Consider the following 24,265-nt stretch of genomic DNA (forward strand, 5'->3'; position numbering starts at 1 on the left):
CGAAGCTCCTATGGAAGTTACGACGGAAAACCGATTTGAGCAGCTAAGTGAAGTAGAAGGTATGGAAGAAGAAGGGGGAGCCGAAAAAGAGGAAACTCCACCCCCAATAGTTTTCCAGCAAAGCGAAGTGGATTGGCCTAAAATTCATGAAATCCTTATCAATACCTGCAATGAAGAATTCGAAGCCAATATGAAAATGAAACTACTATATGTTAATTTAAAGTCTGTAGACGATTACAGAAAAGCAACTCTGGTTTTGCAGAAAAGAAATATACCATTTCATACATTCCAGTTACTCAGCGAAAAACCTATTAAGATTGTTCTTAAGGGCCTCCCATCGACGATGAAGGAAGAAATAATCTTCCGATTTTTCTGTTGGAGCTGAAGAAAACGAAGGAAGGACGTGCAATTCATGGACTCAACAATATGTTAAGTGTTAATGTCAAGATCGAGAAGTTTGTCCCGAAAAAACGGATTCATTGCTATAGATGTCAAGAATATGGACATTCGCAACATCTTTGCTCAAATCCTGAGCGATGCTGCAAAAGTGGACAGCACCACAGAAGTAAAGAATGCCCTCTAAAGCCAGAAGAAAAACCTAAGTGCGTTTTCTGCTCACTACCGCATGTAAGTTCATACAGGGGTTGCCCCGTGTACAAGAAGCGATATGAAGCAAAGAAGCAGCAGGCGAAGCCAGCAGCTAAGATCCCTACGCCGGCAGATTTTCCGAAATTCATCGAAACAGAGGAAGACACCAGTAAAACCCAGCTGAAACCTCTCTACAGTGATAGAGTAAAGAAAAAATTGGAAAACCCACCCACAGAATACAAGGATATCATAAACTGGATCCAAGATCCTAAAATCAAAAAATTTCTGAACAGTATGGTTGAGCACGTTGAGAAGATCCGCGCTGCAAAAACCACGGCTGAGAAGTTTACTGCCGGGTTCAAAGCAGCCATGACACTGATGAGATTTGCTGAAAGTGAAGAGTAATCACCAGCTTAGAAGCATTTGAGGGAATTTCACTATGTTTACGATTTCTTTTCACTTTTTCAACACACAGGTTCCCCTGTTTACAGCAGCAGAGCTCGGGGTCAGTACTTGGGTGGGTGTCCACCCACGTGATTGTCCTCGACGTATCATCTTTCTTCATACTAGTGAAGATACATCACAGCTTGTACGGCGGCCAGATGCTTGAACCCTCCTTCTTCAAAGTCTACTTGACCAACTCACGTGCATTAGCACATGTTCCTGCTTCACCTTTGTCGGTGCGGTGTAATTCACCTTAATTTTTAATTCTTCCCAACGCCTTAGGGCATATCTCCAACAGAGACGGTTAAAGTAGCAGAGGCTACTAAATGCCGCCTAACCATTCACTCGATTTCGATTTTTTTAAACCCTCATACAGAGGCTGTTCACACATTTTTTAGACGATGTATATTGTATTCACAAAACTAAATTACATAAAATTCTTGTGTTTTAAATGTTCTATTTGACATCTCTTATTCTGAACTATCTTTCGACACCGCAATTTCCAGGATAATAATGCCTTTTGAAGTGGCAGAAGAGATATTCTATTCCATTCCTCCCGAATAGCTTTCCAGAGTCCTGTTAGGGTTTTGGGACAACGTTTGGATAATGCAGATTTTAAAAGTCCGAAAGCACAAAAATCCATAGGCGACACATCAGGAGATTTTTTAGGGATATCAGTGAAGGGTATGGCCTTAATACGAGTTTTTTGTTCCATTTCTTTTAGGAAATTTACAGTGGATTTTGATGTGTGACTGCTAGAGCTTTGTCCTGATGGAGTCTCACGGATTGATGGCACTGTGGGTAAAGCGATGGTATTTCATTCAGAAAAATTGGTGATGAAATATATTCCTGATAGTATTTGGAGTTAATCTTGACATTTTGTTTGCACTCTCTTTATTTTTAACTTGCCATTATAAGAAAAACCAGGAACAATCGTGAATCCCTTAGAAAAACATTCTTTCGATTCTTTGAACCACGTACTTAAATTTTTTCTCCCCTTTTATGATAATAAATGGCTCTTTTTTTTTTTTTTTTTTTTGTTACAATCATTTAAATACACCCATGCTTCATTCTATTGTGAAATTGTTTTCCATTTTTCTTTGGATAAGTGTTTCTCATATAGAATTCTGCAGCGTGTCCTGCGTTGAGCGATATGCTTTGGAAGAAGACGATGCACATTGCGTTTTTTCGCTTTCTTAAGATTTAAATCAACGTTTATCATTTTGCTTACAGTGGACACGAAGCATTTTAATGATTTTGCAACTGTCCTTGGACTAGGGGGATTTTATTTTAACATTAAACAACGTACCTTTGCAATAGTCGAAGATGTCCGTTTTTTCCTTGGATACTTGTTTGGAATTTTTGTCCCACTTGAGGCTCCAATTTGACGTTTTTTTCCTTTCTTGTTGATGATATTACCTATTGATGCTTTAGATATCACAAAACCATGACTCTCACATCGTGTTTGGATAACGGAGTATGCATATTTCTCTTCGGAAAGAGCGTAAATGTAGCCTTCGAACCACTGCTTTGTTAAATTGGCCATTTTGAATAAAAACAAAACTTTCAAGCCGCAGACGATAATTTTGACTTTTAAAAACATAGTACAATTGTTATTACTTCTTTCTCAGCAAACGAGTTTTTATTACCGCTTACCAAAATCGTCTAAAAAATGTGCGAATAGCCTCTGTAGGTACATTGTGGAGAGGTAGACAAGTTAGGAGATAAAGCACCAAAAACTAGTGAGAACACAAGGTTTGCGTATTGAGACAAATTTCTTATTATTAGAAAAGATGCTTAAAGAGAAGTAAATCGGTATAAATTAGCCAAAATGTTTGGGATGGCTTCAAATTAAAAAGACGCATAAATATTTTGCTGAGTGTTCTTGTTACAAAACACTTATGTTTTATAGCATTTAATGTGTAATTATCCTAATATCGTTTAAGAATCAATGTCATAAATTACATGTATTTTAAACTGAAATTTTATTAGATCGTGATTTTAATAGGGCTTTTTTAACAAATATTGTTAAAATATAAATAAAATTTAATGGTGCCCATGTAAATTCATAATGACTAAGGTTATCTAATTACCTAATTGAATTATTTATAACTAACTGCTTATCCTTAAAAATTATCTCTGCATATTAAAGCGAGTCATTGAATTTCATTAATCCTGTGGTTACAAGATAAAACACAAAAATGTAAAAATTCATGTAAAACTTATTCTTTGCATCTAGTGAGACTTAAAATAATACAAAACAACTTATCACCTCTGGTGCTTTAGTGGCTTATTAGAACCTTAATGTATTGAGTTACAACCCCTGGAACTCTACATGAAGCTACGAAACTGCGTCAGACAGAACCCAACTAACTTTCAAAACTTGCCAACCCTGCCTACATAAGGCCTTTCAGATTTCTTCCAATCAGCAGATCTCTCTGTAGGCAAGCAGCAGCAGTGACAATATCCAGTCTTTTGTTATGAATCTTGTTGATTATGATCTTACTTCTCATTTTAACCTATGCCGCTTCACATAAAATCTACCTGTTATTTACTAAACCTCTAGACTTTGCAACTATACGACAAAATGAGATATTAAAAAAAAAAAAAAAAAAAAAAAAAAAACATAAAGCTAACTGATAATAAAACGTAATTAAAATGTCACTTATCTTCTTTCAAATATTTCCAACTATTATGAGTGTAAAATATTTAATGCTACTTGATAAATTTCATAAAGTTTATTTTATTCTCAAACTTATCAATAATTATGTTAATTAATTCATTTTTAATAATAATAACGCATCCTACTTACGGATATATTTTATTTTTAGGATGGTATTACCAGTGTAGGATTTACGTATAAGCTATACAAGTTATAGTTTAGAGCCCCCAGAAAATTAAAATATAGTACTATAATAGACTCACAAATGGCCCCATACCTTAAGTAGCTTAGGCCTTATCAAGTCTAAAACCGGGTCCGGGTATTACTAAAGTGAAGTTCAGGCATAGATAATAATTTTAATTGAATTTATTCAGTTTTCATTTGCTCATAGGTCCTTAATTTTTTTTCATTGATGATCCTTAAAAGTACTTAATTTCCGTGTGCTGAAATGTGTACGAACCCTGCATTAATTTGATTATTAATTAAATCTTTGCAACTAAGGCGCAGCATTCTAAAATAGTCCTACTTTCCTTTTGTTTATGTACATGTATAATATACATAAAACAGTAGCATACATATACAATACACACATATATATATATAGAGAGAGAGATAAAACAACATAATTAACAAGGCATAATAACATACAAGACATAATTTTAATGCACTGTTTAAGTGTAAATAATAATGGTAATAATCAGCATTCATTTGTAAAGCTAGCATGTACATTGAATTCTACAATTTAACATCTACAATTTAACAGACTGAAATCATAACAATTTATCAAAGTTCTATTATGCATGCACGAAAACATGACTATTATTAGTGAGCTGTAATATATTTCTCTCTCTTCGGTAGGTTTTCGCTTTTTTTTAAAAAAATCAGTACTGAAATACTGATTTCACGTATATATTTTGGCTAATTTTTTAATGTAACAAACTATCGTATAACCAACTATGATTCCAAGTGATATTTGTTTTTGTAGATGTGGTAATTTGAGAGACGTGATGTTTAAATACGGATGCTTATTTATGTTTTCAGAAATATTGGTTACTTTCACAGATACTCATCGTAATATGTATTATTATATACACTTACACATCAGTAGAGACAATTACCGTATATACCCGCGTATAAGTCGAGATATTTTGGACCAAAAAAAAAAAAAAAAAAAAAAAAAAAGACTTCAAAGTGGGGGGTCGACTTATACGCGGGGCCATAAAAAATTTAAAGAATCGGAAGTTCAAAAATTTCTTTATATAATGCAGTTGTTTTCTTCCCGCACTCAAATTGGACGACTTATCAAATAAGTCATTTACTTGAAGTAATTTCATGACTTAAATTAAGTGACTTAAATCACAGAGTTTCATACTTTAACTAGAGTAAGTTTTGATTAAACCAGAGAATTTTCGGCCCCCGAACAAACGATGAATATCGAGGAATAAAGTTTGCCTGGAACGAAATACCCTCTGAAATGATTATAAAATCATTTAAAAAATGTTGTATTAGCAACGAACTAGACGGCACGGAAGATGATACTGCTTTTGAAAGTGAAAATGACGACGAAGGCTCTAGTAGTGATTGTAACAATACAGAGTTCGAGACTGAAAATATGTATGATGACGAGCCAATGACGACAGAAGAGTTCTATGAAATGTTTGGCGAATCTGACCATGAATCGGACGTTGAAGGACTTTGATTTTGTTTATTTACCAAGGTATTTTTTATCGTATATTTACTTTTTTTTCTCAGATGATTTTGAATAAATGTAGTACTTAAAAAAAAATTTCGAAGCTTCTCGATCGATTTCGGAAGTGTGTGTGGGGGGGTCGACTTATACGCGGGTTTCTTATTTTCTACGAATTTTTTATGTCGAAGTGGGGGGGGGGTCGACTTATACGCGGGTATTACGGTATATCAAATTGTATGTATGTTTAAAGCCATTCTTTATTGTTCATTATTCAAATAAAAAACATTAAAATCATATGTCATTTAGTGGATGAAGACTTTAAAAGTGTGCATTTAAGTAAAGTTGTGCATTTTCTTTAGAATGAATTTTCATGTTTGTCAAGTTAATAAATAATTCATAAAACTTACTTTATTGACACTAAAACATGTACACAAAAAATTCCCACTAGATTTCTTATGCATTCGATATAAATATCATTTAAGTAATAGGTATGTAAATTGAAAAATAAGAAGATACTCTATCTGCTGATAACTTCTGATTTTGGTGTACATTATGTTTCATTATATTTGATGAGTTGTGTTTGTAGGACGTTAGGCAGCAAATGCCTGAAAATAGATAAATAAAAATTATCACAACTAGAGAAAAACACTCAAATTGTTAATAAAGTTATACTAACTGCTATATCTCTGTTTGCTGGATAACAGGTAAGTTTACTTAAATGCAGTAAGAGACAGTTTCTGTGTACGTGTAAAGGCCAAGGTGTGCATTGATGTCATGAGCCTCACATGCTGGTTTCTTTAGCTAACACTAGCTGTTACCTGGCATGCATTGTAGTGCTACTTAAAGGGAAGAAAGTGTTTGTATTTTAATTCTGTGTATTGAAATGCTTTTGAATACACAATATTTTTTTTCCATCTGGTGAGAGGAATTTCACTTTTCTCCCCACATTGCAACATTCCGGGTGCTCCATTCTTAAATTTGAGGGCTCTGCAATACATTATAATTTATCCATCTTTCCAACGACCATACTTGGATGAAGACTGAAATCATAACTAGCATCGTAATGGAATGCACCAAGATTTAAATGAACATGCAGTGTTCATTTAGATCGAGCAGTGTGTACTCGAATATTTTCCAGTTGCTCGTTTGTTTCATACGAACGGGTTTGATCACTATGTACTCAAATGATTTCCAGTCTTGCTTCCCATTGCAAGTTTGTTTCTGAAGCTTGTGATGCAATTTTTTTTATCGTACTTATGATGCAAATCGAGCAACCGATTCTCACAGTAGTGGCATAATTGATTTCACGGCAAAAGTAACGCTTTTTTACGACTATTACTGCCCAAATTAGTACTTATCCACCATATCTCAGATAATCAAAGTATCTCAGAAATCTAATTCAAAATTAACAAGAAAGTAGATTTACTTTTAAATTTATATTCAAGTTTTAATTATTTGCTTGTATTTCTAGCTGAGTATATTGTGCCCTTATTTAAAAGATACCTTTAATGGTAGGTTTTATCTTCACTTTGATTGCTTGGCACAGGTTCATTTCAAAGTGTCATTAGCGATGATTTTCTTATTCAAGCCTCACAGTCGACAGTGTCAAAGAATCTTGAGAGTATTGTCAATACATTAACTGAAATACTGCCACCACTGAGTGAAGAAGCACGCTTTGAGAAGAAATGGGACTTCTTTACAAATGGATTTCCAAATGTTGTTAGGGTAATTGATGGCACTTTAATAAATATGCAGAGACCATCAGTTGATGACTGGTTTGTTTTTATCAGCTGTAAAGGAAAATTTGCTCTGAATATTCAACTGGCAAGTGCCTAATTATTATACATATGTATTGTAATCATTTTCTGATAGTATATAGCTATACAAAAACGTTGGCAAAAACTATTTTATCACATAATAGTATCATACGTATGATCAGCTGATCAGATGATGAGTGATAGTCTTAAAAACATGCACTCGATTGTGAATTAATTATTTCGTTTTGATAGTCATTGAAGTCTATCCTATTAAATAATACAGTTGTGTAATAGGATAGTATTAGTTAGATCAAATATTTGGTTTTCTTGAAGACTGTTTCTTTGATATGGAAGGACTAAACTGAATTGTGTATTACCATAAAAACCATCGCTAAATGCAAGATCTTTTTTAATGTGTACTTGTTTCTTACTGAACTGAATGTGCCAATTGCCAAACACATATGTCATAGTATTGTAATCATCTGTTTCTTGCAGCTATCTTGTAATTAGCATTTTCTTTCATGCACATTATGCTTAATTTTTATTTAATTCTATGAGTTTCATTGTTAGGCAGTAAATACCGAAAATAAATAAAGTTATTGTTACCACTGAAGAACATTCAAAGCAACAAATTTAAATTAGCAATTACTAAGTCTCTGTTTGCTGGATGACAAATAAGTTTAATGCAGTAAGAGCCAGTTTCTGTTTACACAAAGGTTAAGATGCGCATTGAATACTGTGGTTCACATATTGTTTTCTTCAGCAAATATCTGTGGTGTACCAGTTGCCCACATCTGCATAAATCTGCAGATGCATTAAATCTTATTGTTCTTTTCCCCATTCAATAGTCGTTAATTTTTGGCACCAACTATAGGTACTCAGAGTACCGTAAAAAATGAAAAGTAGAAGTCTCAAACCTTTCTGAACCAATATTTACTTTTCACAAGTCTTGACATTGCAACTCTTGTCCATTTTCAATTAAAGTGCTATATCATGCCCATTAGTATCCTTTTCGGATGCCAGTAGGATTCCACATTTTAAAATAACATTACATTCTGTTCTGTAGTGGGCAGGTCTCAAATTGTAATAAATTTTTATTTAACCGTTTCAGTCCCAATTTATCTATTTAAACGTAAAGATGTAACACATGCTCGCCTTATAATAAACAAATTCATTAATCCCCTATAAGAAGATGCGTGTGAAAATTTTCAGAGAAGATTTTCAGATCTCTCCCACATGCTTGTAATTCCCTCTAGGCTTCTTTAAACATCTACTGAGACTTATATAACCCATTGGGACTGAAAGGGTTAATGTGCTGTAAACAGTGCTGTTAAAAATTTTGCTTGAAGAAAATATTTATGCTAAGGGAAGCGCTTTTCTACTACTAAGGCTCTATTCCTTTCCGAGGAAAAAATAATCAACATATGTACTGAAAAAAAAATCTGATTGATAAAAAATTGAAAGTATATTATGAAAGGTTATTCCAAACTTGCCATATAATTCAGTTTTTACATTTCTTTTGCACTATGTTTTTCTAAAGGTTGGTTTCTTTTTTTTATATTCAGTAATATTTTAAATGAAAAAATATAAAACAATATTTTTTCGTTTCTAAGAAAATGGAGCAGGCTATTCCAGAATTTCATAATGAATGCTGCTTAACGTTCAGCATTTCGTGTAATATAATGTATGTTTTGAGGTTTTTTAAAGAACGGTATAAAATACTCTGTTTTCCAGAGATATCTATCTTAAGTTTTTAATCTGGAAATAGTGTGCCTCATTGAATCTTAATAATATTCAACAAAAATTTAAATCATATTATTAATTAAAACTTTTTGTTCTTTTTAGGTCTGTGATGCCAAGATGGAAGCTTTGGATGTCGTTGCACGATGGCCAGGTAGCACACATGACTCCTTCATGTGGAAAAGGAGTAGACTCCGAGAACATTTCGTTTCCGGCCAAATACCGAGACAAAACTTTCTTCTTGGTGACAGTGGATATCCACTTAAACCACGGCTTCTAACACCATATTCTAGCCTTAATACAGAAGACCAAAATAATTTTAATTGTAAACGCAAGTCTGTGAGGGCTGTAGTGGAACGCTTCAGTGGCCTGTTGAAGTCCAGGTTCCATTGCCTTCATGAGAGTGATGGAGTTCTACTGTATACACCAACTAAAACGTGCAAAATTATCTTGAAATGCACTGTATTGCACAATATATGCATTCAAAGAAATATTCTATGAGAAAATTATGAAGAAGAAGAAACTATACAGCCTATCAATAATCAAACCTATAATAATAACTGGAGATGAGAAGCTCTACTTTTCTAGATGAAATTGCAGTGAATATCAGCAGATAGTTTTTAACTTTTTGAACCCTTGTGTGGCATGTATTTTCTGCAATTTTATGTTGTGTAAGTGGAGTTTTTTTTTTTTTTTTAAATTATTATTACTGGATGTAAATAAAGTTTTCTTTACAAGAGCTAGAGTTAGCAATGATGTTTAAATTACAGTATCATTTAAAATTCACATACACCATTCCATACATATATCAAAATAGAATATAAATATGCATGTAAAATATGAGTTTTACCATATTATCATTAGTAAATTTTAATGCAAAATCTAGCAAGAAAAATTCATTAAATATATCTAATTGTAGCATTTCCCCATAACGCAGTACTTTTTTGTAATTGTAGTAATTTATGTACTTTTTTACTTTTTAACAACTATGATTTCAATGTAAAGTAAGAAAATTTGCATTTCAATGGAATAATTTTATTTTTCATATGATTTTATTAAATGAAACATTATTTTTTATACTCTTCATCATAACGAATACTTTCAAAGTTTGGATAATTTCTTATAGCTCATTTAATGTTTCTCAGTGCAAGCTAATAAGTTCCTGAATATTTTTTTCTTCAGTTTCCACTTGTATTCTCTTCTTTCTCGAATGGGAAACTCAAGGGGTTTCAACTGGAGTCAAAAGAGTTTTTTTTTTTTGGGGGGGGGGAGGGGAGACTTTGCCATCACTAAAAATAGAGGTAGATTTACGTTTAAGCCTACGTCATTTGCGAAATAATAAACCAAAAAGTACTCCTTCAGTCGGTAGTTATTCAACTACTAATGTATAGATTGGAGCCCAGTAAAAGGCTATATGTTACCAAATTACACTGCTAGGTGTGCACAATGCCTGAAGCACATCATCTGCAGCCATTGGTGCCCAATTTAAAAGGGTATGCCTTTTTCTGAACAAATCTCTTGCTGCAATTATTTAAAAACTCATTTATAATCTGCATAATATCCAAGAGATACAATTTGCATAATACTGTTTAAATACAGGGATGTATTAATGTAAAAAGAATTCAGTTAAATATATATCTTACAATAGGATAACTGGAGGATACATTCAAGTTGGATAACATACAATAGGATAACATTCAAGTTGCAGTTAAGTATCTAGAATGTTAGGTACTTATATAATAGCTAAACTATAAAACAATTCTAACAAAAGAAAATTGTCACTGTAAGTTAAAAAGAAAAAGATACCATCAAAAAACAAAGATAACGTAATGGCTGTTTAAGTAAACATTCTTATTTTATATTTTTTCTGATGATCCCTCACAAATATCAAGAGTGTTTAAGAAAAATTATTATAATTTTTTTAAAAATTTAGTTTAATTACAAATGTTCATGATACAGGTGCATAGCAGTTTACTGTAGTGGCTATGTAACTTATATTAAAAAGGGGCAAGGGTATATTTTTTATTTGTGATATAAAAATTGTTACCTGGAGTGTCCAAATGAATTTCTTCTGTAGTACCTTTCTCTATGAAAACCAAAAAGAGCACAATATGTATCAGTTATGCATTTCATCATCACAAATACTATCATAACATATATACTTTATCATAAAAGATTTAAATTTATAAATATTTTATTGTTCAAAATATTCTATTTCTGAACACGAAGTTAAAATTTCTAGACATGAAATTTTTATTTCAAAATCAATTTAAATTACTGGTGCATAGTACTATCGAAACATTTCCTAATGATTAGCATCAGTAATATAAAACAATGTGAAACACTTGCTACAAATGTAATAAAATTACTTTTCTTTATTTAAAATCAATCTTAAAAAGCTAGTACACTGAAAGAATAATGCAGCTGATACAGCTCTGTCCGTCATCGCAATTAAATATGAGCAACATACCTACCATTAAAAATAGAGTCGTTTTCAATATTTTCCTTGCTATGATCTATAAAAACAAAACAAAAAAAAAAAAAAAAAAAAAAGGGAACTATGTTTATCATAAAACATTCTAAATAATTTGTTTTAATATGAAAGATCTAAGAATGCTTTGAATCGAGTGATATAAGTAAAAATTTTGCCTCCTGTCCAACTATTTCTAATGTACCAAACAATCTGTGTTTGAACATAAAATGTAACATTACTCCATGAGTTCATTTAATATACATAAAGACATTACATAAAAATATCGTCAGTTTATCCAAAAGTCAAAGTTAAATTTTCTTTCCTTCTGAGATGGTGCATTTGTTAAGTTTTAAGTAAAAATGTTTGTTCAAAACTTCTTTTTTGATAGTGGTTAGTTATATTGCTTGAAAAATAACTACTTACTGCAAGAAGGACTGGACAAGACTGGCCATAAAAGCGGCCCGGACCACCGTCGGGTCCTTACCTTGGAATGCCTCAACTGCGTGATGCAACCGTGGCCTTCGAGAAGGCCTTAGTGTGCTGTGGGTTCACTCGCTTCGAATGCAGGAGAGAGATTTCTTCGCACTCCTCATCGTGACGTCACGAGAGAGCTGGACGGCCTTATTTCTCGAAGGTCACGGTGCAACGGGCACAAAGCCCGGAGGACCCATTACTTTGACTACTATAATGATATTGTTACGAAATGTACAGCCGCGGTAAGATGGCTTCCCCGCAAAGCAGTTTTAGGGTTGCCATAAAATGTCAAAGGAGGACAGGGTTGCCATGTTGGCGAGACATCGCCCATTTGGCGATAAAATTGGCGATATACCATGGACGGTTGGAGAGCCTTCTGGAACGAATTCTTACCGGATTAGCCCAGGATGTTTCCGAACACAAGCCGAAAGCTATATAAACCCTGCTGGTCCGCAGTCAGTTAGTGTGTGTGCCTCGCATAGAGTGCGAGAGAGTCAGTATCGAGTTGGTGTCTCATCAATCCCTGCGGAGTCGATCGAGTTGACAGCCGGGCAGCGAGTGCCACGTGGGTCGTCGAGTTCACCGAAGGAGTCTCTTAGTGTATCGAGGTTAGTGCATCGTCGAGAGAGCGTGTTGAGCTTCGGGAACAATTGAACCGAAAAGAGGGGAGCTGTGCTCGTGTGTCGTCGAGTGCATCGCGTGTTGTAGTGTGGAGAGTCTCGAGAGTAGGTGGAGTTCCGTGAACGACCAAGCAGAGTCGGGTGCTTTGCAGGAAGCTGTCTCCACCGTGATAACCTGAAGGCTGTGTCGCTGATCGTGTCAGCGTGTTTATAGGAGATCATCGACGACTGTAAAACGTGTTTTGGAGCTGTCCTGACAATACTGGCTAATAAAGTGTGTTTCGATACGAGGAAGAAAATAACGCAACAACTGGTGTCAGAAGGAAGAGAAAATAACGTAACAATATAAAAGAATTTTCACGAGTAGCAGAGCATGAATTGAAGATTTTCCCCGCATAACAAGAGATGAATAGGCTAGCCTAGAGGAAAACATTTGAACTGATATTAAAACTACCAGAGTATGATTAGTTTCAACTGTAATAACAAATATATTGTTATCTAAAGATGTATGAAAAACTATTTCAATTTACACCACAAGAACATGCACGTAGGAATACAATAAATCTTAGTATTACCCAATTTGATATAAGGTTCATTTGACCATGTTCTGATGAACATCAATATACATAAATTTTCATCTTATGACGAGTTCATTATTAGTAGCTTTCATATTAAAATATAAACAGATTTTGACTAAACGAAGTGAAAAATGCAAGTAACTCGATCTAAATAAGAAACAAAAGGAGGGGGAATAAATTGACATACTGGTTGAAAATTTTAAATATTTCATCAGGAAATTGTGAATATATATAGTTGTTGAAAAACTTGAATAAAAATTAAGCAGCAAATTTTGTTCATTAATTTATATATAACACACCAGCACAAATTCAGATCAGTATGCTCTAGTAGGAAAGTAGGGTTTTTTTTATTCTTTAGCCATGTATATGTTAACATTATTTTCCCAATACTGTAACATATAAATAATAGTATAAAATACCCAAATCATGTAAATAAATAATTTGGAGTATTATTCTTATAGAGGTAGAAATTACTTTATAAATTTATAACATTACACACATTTTATTTTAAAATTTTAATGTCTCATTTGCATCCTTTAGTACATTTATATGTGCAGCATAAATGCTACATTAGATACAGTGTTCTGTGTTAAATGCAAAAGCCCTAGAATAGTCCTTCTTAAAAATGTTAATGCTTTAAATTACAGGCTGCAAAATATTTGAAACCAAGTGCCTCTGTATTGGAAATGATTAAGGGCAAAGTTACCAGAAGAAATAGTTTTATCAAACATCAGCAAATAAGAAGTAACAAGACTTTTCTACGTTTATTATTATTATTATTATTATTATTATTATTATTATTATTATTATTATTATTATTATTATTTTACAGAACAGTTCGATAATCTAATTTTTTTTATGCAGAAAGCTGCAGAGACCACACAAACATACCTAATTTAGAAGTACTTGGCTGAACCGGCACTTCCTCTAGAAATGCAAATATAAATGAGCTTCAGCATATACGGTACTAGATTTAATATAATTTTTTACCTTAATTTCCGATGTAAAATATGCTTAACTTCAACTAGACATATGTGCTGTCAAACTCCTTCCAATTAGGGCCAGGATTTTCAGCTCAAGGTCGATTAATTTTTGGGCAGAAAGGGGGACCTCCACCTGTTTGTTTGTAGAGCAGCTTGGTTCACTTCAGATGCTTTTCTTTTAGTTCTATACTTTAAATCTATCCACTTTTTTTTTTTTTTTTTTTAAATTTCAGGTCCAGAGCGAATAACCCCTGAACTCAAAACATTTAACTGGCAGGCTACTTCTTCACTGCAGCAACATTTGCATAGCTGCATCTCACTTACCAAATCCAGATGACTTTCCAGAAGATAAATTAAAACGGAAAGTTCATCGTAGTTGTTCTTTTCCGATCCATTTCTCACACTTTCCTCACTGTTTTACAAATGAAAAATCAATGTTTATAGACAAGGTTTCTTTAATACATTAACGGTTAGGCCAGAAACGGGAAAAGCGTGCCAGTGGTTGCTGGTAGTGATGTCACTTGAGTGACAAGACACGTCGTCTGCTGCATGATTTTGGTAATGGAAAAAATTAAACTAAAGCAAAATGATAATTTTATATGTAGTAAATATAATAACATACTGAGTATATACTTTCCAATTAAGTATTTTGTTAAAGCAAATTTTATTTTATGCACAGAATACGTACGAATGCTAAAATACTTGTAAACATTCCATCCTTTTCTTAAAGGAAAGTGTCCTCCACGAAGGCATCCCAACCTTAAGGCAGATAGCCCTCGAGTGCTTTGCCGTAATCTAATAAACCAAACCTTAAAGGAAAGCATTAGAATATGAAAAAACGATATTTAAGTTAGTTAAGGGAAATAAATATTGTAAAACATGGTATTTTTCAATATTTTTACATTGTATTATCTGCACTAAATAAATCTTGTTGAAAGATCAAGGAAGGGTTCAATTACGAGGCTCGTAGGCTTAATGCCTCTATCCCCATCGTCAAACATTAAATAATTAGCATAAAAAAGAGGTAATATTTAGTGTCGAAATGTCAAAATAACAAAAGGTAAACTGCTTTCCACAGTGAAAAAAGGTAAAAACACTGAAGGACTTAATTAATTTAGTAATTTTGAGATCGAATAAAACGGCAGAATCAATTTTAAAGAGTTACGTCATGAATTTTGATCTTGTTGAATAGAAAACATGATGCATAACTGCTAAAACCATGGTGTTTAGTAATTTTTTGTTACCAAACAAATTTCTAGTGTGTCTTGGCAACAATAGATGGCACTACAGCCTCATGATTCAGTTATCGTTGCTATGGTAACGAATCTGTCAAGTATGCAATTTATATGTTCTATTCTTTTTATTATTGCTACAGTGCTTATGAATGATGTGCGCATCGAAAAATGATATGCTGTCACGTGGACGGCATTTTTCCTATTTTAAAGTGTTTGTGTAAATAAATAAAGAAACTACAGTCCGCTTTTTCCTATTCTTATTCTTGATCATTTCTGGTCCGTGCGACAGCAGCAGGGAATAAGTAAGCTATGGATATCTGATTTATTTAAATTAGCTTTTATTTTCGCTTTTGTTAGAGGTGGTGACATCGAAAATGAGCAATGTATTGGATCAATAATCAGCGTAATGAAATACCAGAGAATTAGCAAGTGAAAAAACAAATCTGCCGTAGTGAACTGGTACTCGTGTACTTTCGATTTCAGGATTATGCGTGTGGCATAGTGTAGAAACCTCAGCCATTGAGGTGAGTAACGTACCAATTTTTCCTCTCGTTTTGCTAAAAGTTGTTAGCATAGTATTTATTGTTATTCATAACGGCTGATTTGAAAGCCGCTTTAACTAAAAAGAAGGTTCTAAAAAGTAACATAACTACGTTTAAAGGCAAGGTAAATTCTAATTTAGAACAAGCAGAAAATTTTGTGGTAAAATTTTTCGAAACGAAACTAAATGCTTTTAAAGGGAACTTCGTTCTATTTTTGAGGAAATTTTTTGTTGTGTCCTGAAAAAGCTTGCGATACATTCATTACGAGACAACAAACAATACAAGAAACTTTAGACGAATTATGGATAACTATAAATAAAAAGTTACAGAATCCTTCCCAGTGATTCTATTATCGAAACAAGTAGTGCAGGAAAAGTAAATTCGTCTGACATTTTCGATTACCAAAATTATAATTTTCTTCCTCTACAGGGAAAATATAAAAGAGTGGATTAGTTTTTATGATCTCTTTAAGGGCAAGTGTAGATAACAACTCGAATATTTCAGTTGCAATATTTAAAGGCTTCTTGTAAAAAAAAATAAGGCTCTGTCTATTATTGAGTCTCATCCAATTTCTGATGCTAATTATGATATCGCATTGCAACTTTTACAAGAACGTTATTCTTATAAAGGAGAATTAACTAATGCATTAATCCGTAAAATATTTAATTTGTCAGATGTTTCTGATTCAGTTCAAGCTATTTTACATTGTGTTTATGTAGTGAATGAATGTATGCGTTCCTTCAGAACTCTTAAGCTAAAAGTTTCTGACCTTTCTGATGTTCTTTCTGTTTATCTGATAAATGAGAAATTAGATAAAAACATAAAATTTTGGTCGGAAAGAACTTTGAGAAAAGATGAATTAGGAGCTCTTCTTTAGTGTCGAGTAAAAACAGTTGCACAATGCGCAAAGAAGATTATTGTCTTCACAAATGTGGTAGGTTTTTAAACTTAAGTGTCCAAAAAAGGATCGAATTGGTTAAGAAGCCCAAACTTTGTTTTAATTGTTTATCTTGTAGAGTTGCGCGCCTCCAACCTGCATGCAACCAAGAGGTGACTGTTGAAACTTGCAAATAGACAGAGTCTTGCTAAGGGTTTAAGTCCCTTTTTATTCAACTTAAGAAATTACAATTGCGTGCTCTTGACGCTCACAAACTACGCCGACCCGGCGGTAAAATAAAAATAAGAACCTGAAAAGAAATAATAACAAGACTCTAACTACGAGGCTCTCTAAAAGTAACTAACCTCACCGCGTTTTACAATACCGCTGCTAATTCAGCAAACTTTGAATATCACGTTGAACGATTAACAATTCTCCGAGGCAAGCACACAGGCCGAAACGCGGGGTTCTTCAATTTCTGGCTAACTACCTCCGCGCTCGTGAAGTAAGAACAGCCCACCTCGAACTCGTTTCCTTTCTATTTAACTCAGAATACTTCCGCTGATAATTTGAATTCTTGCGCGATCTACTAAAATTTACATACTCTGGCATTGGCAGTTCCAGGGGAAAGTAAGGCTTGACAGGAAAGATAGTTTAAACTTAAAATAAATGTTAGTTAAAATAAATATAAACCCTACATTTGCCGCTGCCAGAATTTGGAAAACTTGAAAGCAGGTCCTACAAACGACCTGTTGTAAAGTTTCTGTAATTCTGAATTAACTCTCAAGAGCCTCGTTTACACAAAAAAAAAAAAAAAAAAAAAAAAAAAAAAAAAAAAAAATCTTATGTAACAAAATGTATACTAAATTTCTGTCGATACTTATATAAATCTCTCTTCTTACAGCAACTTTTCCTGGACTTCATCACTCAATCTTGTTCTTTTCCTTCCAGCATCTGGAAGGAATAAGTATCAGTATCTTTCTAAATACATTATAATTTACACTTTCTTGACACTGAATAAATTTTTGTTTTTAAACGATTCGTTTTCCTTAGTTACTGCTTAATTCACATTCATTCAATTATTCAAACATTAATTTAACTTAACCCTGGCTCTCCACCATGTGTGGTGTCAAACGGGAATATTCGTGTTTTAGTCTTACAACACTTCCCCTAACCACCATGATTTGTTAGAATTCAACGACCAAATATACAGACCTTACTCGACATTCTACAACTCGATGAGCTACTTTAACATTCTTAAAAATTCAAGTGTAGGTGGAGAACCATACAAAACACATTCATTCTAACTTCCCCCTCATTCATCTTTAGACATGCAGGCTTTCGCCCTAAAGCATGATTTTATCTACAGTTTAATACTTAAATTCGAATTCATTGCTTTTAAGCATTTACTTTTAGAATCTAAAATTTTATGCTTCTAGACTAAATTCTACTTTTACATAACTTTCAAGTATTTACGTATATTTACAAAATTTTAATACATATGATTTTTACAATTTACCATAAAATGAATAAGAGAAAATAAATTTTTACTTTACTCATTCTTCGCCAAGCTGGCGGCACTGAAACTAAAGTTTTTATTAATACAAGAATACGAAGTTATTTTTATCTTCGGCCAAATTTTGGCTTTAACATAACAGAATTAGTCTTTCGACCAACAGAAAATGCTTGTTCTTAACTTTTATACTTAAAGAAAATAATACTTTTGCCTTAGCTAAATAAAGTAAAACAAAACAAAGTCTCAACCGAGACATATTGACTTTCGTCAAAACATAGAACTTCGTACTTATGTATAACATTTCGGAACAAAAGAAAAAAATTTTATAGACGATTTTAACTTATCTTTGAGTTTTCGATGATTGAAACTCCGTCATTCTTTTCTGGCAAAATTGTTCCCACGTTATAGGTTTCATGGGCGTCAATCTTCTCCTTACTGACCTCCGAGTGTCGTCCACATTAGTTTTTCTTTTGCGTCCTCTGCATGCTGGCCTCTTGACGGAGTAATCGTCGGGTTGTTGTCGTTTTCGTTTTTCCATTGGACGGCTGGTCTTGACGTCCTCCGGTCTGGAGTCCTTCTTGAATTTCTTCTGTTGTTCCTGGTATTTTCGTTCCTCCTGCTGTCTTTTTCAGTTTCCGGAACGGCGGCCTTGCTTGCACCTGACTCTCTGGCCCTGGGAGCGTTCTCCTTGATGTATAATTTCTACTGCGATACGTTGTAGGTGGTGTTTTCCTCTTTACCAAGGTTTCTTTACGTGGATCTGCATTCTTGTTTTTCGTAAATGCTGGAGTTTGAAAGTTTTCATTTTTTCTTTTTGGTACCGTCGTCTGGGTTGTTGAAGGGCTAGGTCTCTCTTCAGTTCTCTGCTTCTTGGATGGTGGAACGGTTGTCGTTATTTCTGGACCTTCTACTTCGTTTAGGCTTGAGTCCTGCAAGAAACTTTTAAGGATTTCAAAATCATTTGGATTATAGTATTTTTTCACCTGGTCGGGACTTGCTTTACAGATCTCCCCTCTCTCGTTCTTAAGGTATAATACGACTCCTTTGATTTCCTGAATTACATAGGGGCCTTCAAATTTTGGAGCTAACTTTGCAGTAAAATTGTCTGGGGCACTTGATAAAGAAAATTTCCGCTTCAATACTTTATCCCCAACTTTAAAATCTGCTTCACGGCGTTTTCTATCGTAATACACTTTTTGCTTATTTCTTGCCGTATCCGAGCTTTTAAGCGCCTGATCAATAAGTTTTTGCACATCTTTCTGTTTAAACTCTTGCTCTCTTTGTTGCACAAAGAATAATTTGTCTAAAGGCGTAATTAACTTTCGGCCTAAAAATAATTCTTCTGGTGTTTTTTCCCGTAGTATCGTGATTTGCCGTTCTTAAAGCATAAGCTAATTCATTTATGTAGCCATCCCAGCGCTTGTGATGTGTGCTAACGTAACTGCGAATTATTTTTACAATGTTTTTGTTCACTCTTTCTGCTATGTTTGCCTGTGGTCTATACGGAACTATTTTGATATGACGTATGCCAAGTCCAGTGCATATGTTTTCAAATATTTGACTAATGAATTGTTTTCCGTTATCGCTAATGACTTTTATCGGTGCACCGTATTTTAAAATGTATCTGTGTAAGAATGCATCTGCGACTGTTTTGGCTGACGCGCGTTTAAGTGGAACAATTTCTGTCCATTTTGAAAAATGATCTACTATTACTAAAAGAAAACGATTTTTATTTAACTCGCTCTGGGGAAAGGGACCAAGAAGATCTATGCCTAAAATTTCATTCGGAAATGTAGCGCGAATGCTATTTAAGTACCCGGCCGGGCTGTAATTAATATCATTTATTAACTGACATTGATTGCCGGACCTGACATACGCAGTTACTATTTTGTATATTTGCTGGAAATATACCGCCTCGCGTACCCTTTTTAAAGACTTTCTGACCCCTAAATGACCCGCTGTTTTCGCGTCGTGTAATTCCTTCAAAATGCTTAATCGAAGCGAGGCTGGGATGACTGGTTTGTACTCGAGATTTTCGTTTGTTGTTTTCGTATAAAATAATAAATTATCTATTATTTCATAGTTTTCTGCTCTATTTCTTATCGCATCGATATCTGTGTGCTCAAAGCTTTCGGGGTCTTTCAAATATGCATAGATATTTCCAAATTCAGGATCAGCTTTCAGTTCAGTGATAATCGTATCTCTAGAATCTAAAATTTTTGAAGTCAACACAGCGCATTTAAGTTCATTTCCTTCATCGTCCAGTTTTATACGAGAAAGTGCGTCAGCTACATGGTTTTCCTTACCCGGTTTATATTTTATTATTAGATTATATTCTTGGAGTTTTTAAAGCCCATCTTATTAACCTGGGCGTTAGGTTTTTCCCCGAGTTAAGTCTACCAACAGCCGCATGATCCGAAAAGACTGTTACTGGCGCTTTGCCGAAATAAACTCGAAATTTGTGTACAGCCATTAATACGGCTAATGTTTCTCTCTCTGTAGCTGTATAATTCCTTTGTGTCTGATTCAACGTTTTACTAAAAAATGCCAGAGGATGGCTATTTTGCATAAGAACCGCACCCACCGCATAGTCCGACGCATCTGCTGCAATTTCCAGGTTTTCGTCCCCCTCCGGGAATTTCAAAACAGGGGCATTGCAGAGCACTTCTTTTAATCTTTCAAATGCTGTATTTTCTTCCGCTATCCACGTAAATTTACTTCTCATTCTTTTAATTACTAAGAGTGGTTCAACAATATTAGCAAAATCTTTTATGAAAGACCGATAGTAAGAACATAACCCAAGGAAAGAAGAAAGTTTCTTGGCGGTGTTGGGCGGTGGAAAATTCTTGATTGCTTTTATTTTTGAATCTTGCGTTTCTATACCCTTTTGCGAAATTTTATAACCGAGATATTTAAGTTCTTTAGTTGCGAACTTGCATTTTGAGGCGTTAATTGTAAGACCGGCCTCTTTTAATAATTTAAAAACTTCTTCTAGATCTTTAATGTCTTGTTCCAACGTACTACTCGTTATAATTATATCATCTAGATAGATTAAAGTTGATTTTCCTAGAGCTATTTGATAGTAGCCAGACGTTAAGTCCAAAGTAGACATGTATCTTGTAGATTTGCTCTTTCTAATAATTTCCTCTATAACCGGCAAAGGGTAAACTGGGAATTTAGTAATACTATTTAGTTTTCTGTAATCGATAGCAAACCTCCAAGCCCTTTTATCCGAAGGAGGAAACTCGTTCTTTTTTCTACATAGTACGACTGGACTCGCGTACTCACTATTTATGGGCGTTATTATTTTATTCTTTAACATCTCCTGAATATGTTCTTCGATGATTACGTCTTTTTGTTTGTCATAACGATATGGTTTAGTCCTACAAGGTTTTTCGGCAGTTAATTGTATCTGATGCGTAACTATTTGACAACTACCAGGCTTTTCTGAAAACAAGTTAGAAAAATTACTCACCACTTGCTGGATGGCTTGACTTTCATGGTCATTCAGATGGCTAAGGTCAACTTGCGGTTGTTCCACAGGTTCCACCACCCTCTGGTCCATCTCCAGCACAAATGAACTGTCTTGAAAATTCAATTTGGCCCGCGCGGCCCTTAAAAACTCCATACCTAAAATAAGAGGATTTTGCAGATTCTTCACTACAAAAATTAATACTTTGAGGCTTTCCTCTTTTACCTGTATGTTTAATGATAATTTCCCGATGCAGTGACAGGTTTTTCCTTGCGCCGCTATAATTTCGGTATTTTTGGTTTTAAATAATCGTACCCTATAAAAATTCTTTTTGAAGAATGTTTCGCTCATAAAATTCCCTTCTGCTCCTGTATCGATGAGGGCTTCTACTGGTACATCGCCAACCAGGACTTGTATAATTGGTAGATGTGAGTTCTTTACGATGACCGTATTTAAATGTCTTTTTGAGGGTTTTTTTAAAACTTCCGGGGTCTGGACCCTCCCTTTCACAGGCTCTTTCCTTTCAACTTCTGCCTTCTGGGTACGCGGATGTTTATTTTCGAATTTCGTTTTTGGGCCTTGAACTTCCAGGTTCGATGAGTTAGCTTGATAGCTCTTTCCCCCATAAGAGCGGTTTGCATTTTTGGTTTGCTCATTTGAAGAGTGCCTTCGGGTACTTTGAGAATACGATGCCCCTCTAGCTTTTTCCGCTATTCTGCTATTTTGAAACTTCACCGCCAGTTCGAAGAGCTCCTGCAATGTGCTTGGGTTTCTAATTTCGAAGTAGTCTTGAACAGCAGGTAACAATCTTGGTAAGATTATTTCAATAATCTCCGCGTCGGGTTTCTTCCCATACAGCATATCCGTCAGCTTAATTTTTCGCAAAATAAAGTCCGTCAACTCTTCTATATCCCGTTGATAGAAACTATATAGTTCGGCTTCCAGCCTTGCTCGATCGTTCACTATGGGGAAGGCTTTTACTAACGATTTTTTGAAATTTTCAAATGTATATGTCTGGCTTCCAAATTCCCCTAATAAAAATTTGCCTATATTCTTCCACCATAGCGCGGCCTGTCCTCTTAGTGTAGATGTGGCGATGGCAACTTTTTGTCTTTCAGGCACAGGGTAGAGCTGAAAGTGATTTTCTAGGCCTTCTAGAAATATCGCCACCGAATTTCTTCCGTCGAAATTGACGTTTGGCTTGATTGACGCTCTCAAAGTCTGGACCAGGTATCCAAATCCTTCCAATTGGCTTGCCATTTCTTGGTGTTGTCCCTCGGCTTCCATCCGATTTTCGGCCATTTCAGTTCGATAAGTGTTCGGGCGCCAATGTAGAGTTGCGCGCTTCCAACCTGCACGCAACCAAGAGGTGACTGTTGAAACTGGAAAATAGACAGAGTCTTGTTAAGGGTTTAAGTCCCGTTTTATTCAACTTAAGAAATTACAATTGCGTGCTCTTGACGCTCACAAACTACGCCGACCCGGCGGTAAAATAAAAATAAGAACCTGAAAAGAAATAATAACAAGACTCTAACTACGAGGCTCTCTAAAAGTAACTAACCTCACCGCGCTTTACAATACCGCTGCTAATTCAGCAAACTTTGAATATCACGTTGAACGATTAACAATTCTCCGAGGCAAGCACACAGGCCGAAACGCGGGGTTCTTCAATTTCTGGCTAACTACCTCCGCGCTCGTGAAGTAAGAACAGCCCACCTCGAACTCGTTTCCTTTCTATTTAACTCAGAATACTTCCTCTGATAATTTGAATCCTTGCGCGATCTACTAAAATTTACATACTCTGGCATTGGCAGTTCCAGGGGAAAGTAAGGCTTGACAGGAAGGATAGTTTAAACTTAAAATAAATGTTAGTTAAAATAAATATAAACCCTACAATCTTCTCGGCCTCATTTAGTGAAAAATTGTCATAGTTTACATAAATGTATGTCGTGTAAGTTGCCCCATTATACTGTTCTTCATTTTGATCGAAATCCCAAAACCAGTGCAAATGAGAACCCCAAAACAAGCGTCCTCACTCTCCCCCAGTGCTGAAGTGTTCTTACCAAAGAATGAAGTCCTTACAAATGCCACGACATGTACAGTACAATTTCGTTATTCTCAAGGTTAAGTTAAACGTGTTTTACTGTGTACTGTTGTCATTAAAGTTAGTGATTCCACTAGTAAATCCATGTCTTGCAGGGCTTTACTAAACTAAACAGGGCTTACTTGCAGTGAAGCCAGCTTGAAAATTGAAGAATGTGCCAAAAAACTAAAGTTAGGTAGACTTTATAAAAAAATTGAAAGGTCGTGCCTTGGTTCGTTCATTACTGTAACAAGTGCAAAAGTAAGTAAGATTGTAAGTGGAGAAGTGGAATTTTGATTTTTACCCCGCACTTTGAGTCAAACTCCAAATTTCGAATATACGCATTCTTGATTCCAAAGAAAACTTCAGATGAGCCTAACGTGTTGCTTCCTTCTGAAATTGCTAATCATTTTGATGATCTAGTCTTGGCTGATCCTGTATTCTATGAAAGAAAACCCACTCATATTTTGTTAGATGTAAATGTATTTTTTTCTATGCTCAAGGGAGACATCATGGAGAGAGAACAATCAT

General features: G+C 34.6%; 2 long non-coding RNA genes across 3 annotated transcripts in view; one reads left to right on the forward strand and one right to left on the reverse strand.

Annotated features, from left to right (window-relative positions):
* Positions 1 to 5,751: 5,751 nt before the first annotated feature.
* LOC146995083 (uncharacterized) overlaps positions 5,752 to 24,265 on the reverse strand; it is a 174,902-nt gene continuing 156,388 nt past the window's right edge. Inside the window, exons 2-3 of the long non-coding RNA XR_015043530.1 lie at positions 10,929 to 10,967; positions 5,752 to 5,989 (exon numbers count right to left, since the gene is read on the reverse strand). This is a non-coding gene — a long non-coding RNA (uncharacterized LOC146995083). The remainder of the gene's footprint in view (positions 5,990 to 10,928; positions 10,968 to 24,265) is intronic.
* The window catches only part of LOC146995084 (uncharacterized), a 95,796-nt gene continuing 86,935 nt past the window's right edge, over positions 15,405 to 24,265 (forward strand). For both annotated transcript variants that reach the window (XR_015043528.1, XR_015043529.1), the window contains exon 1: positions 15,405 to 15,768. This is a non-coding gene — a long non-coding RNA (uncharacterized LOC146995084). The remainder of the gene's footprint in view (positions 15,769 to 24,265) is intronic.

This window comes from Stegodyphus dumicola, chromosome 10 (assembly GCF_044657685.1).
Source record: "Stegodyphus dumicola isolate Sdum_Otavi_A_Nest chromosome 10, ASM4465768v1".
NCBI lineage: Eukaryota > Metazoa > Arthropoda > Arachnida > Araneae > Eresidae > Stegodyphus > Stegodyphus dumicola.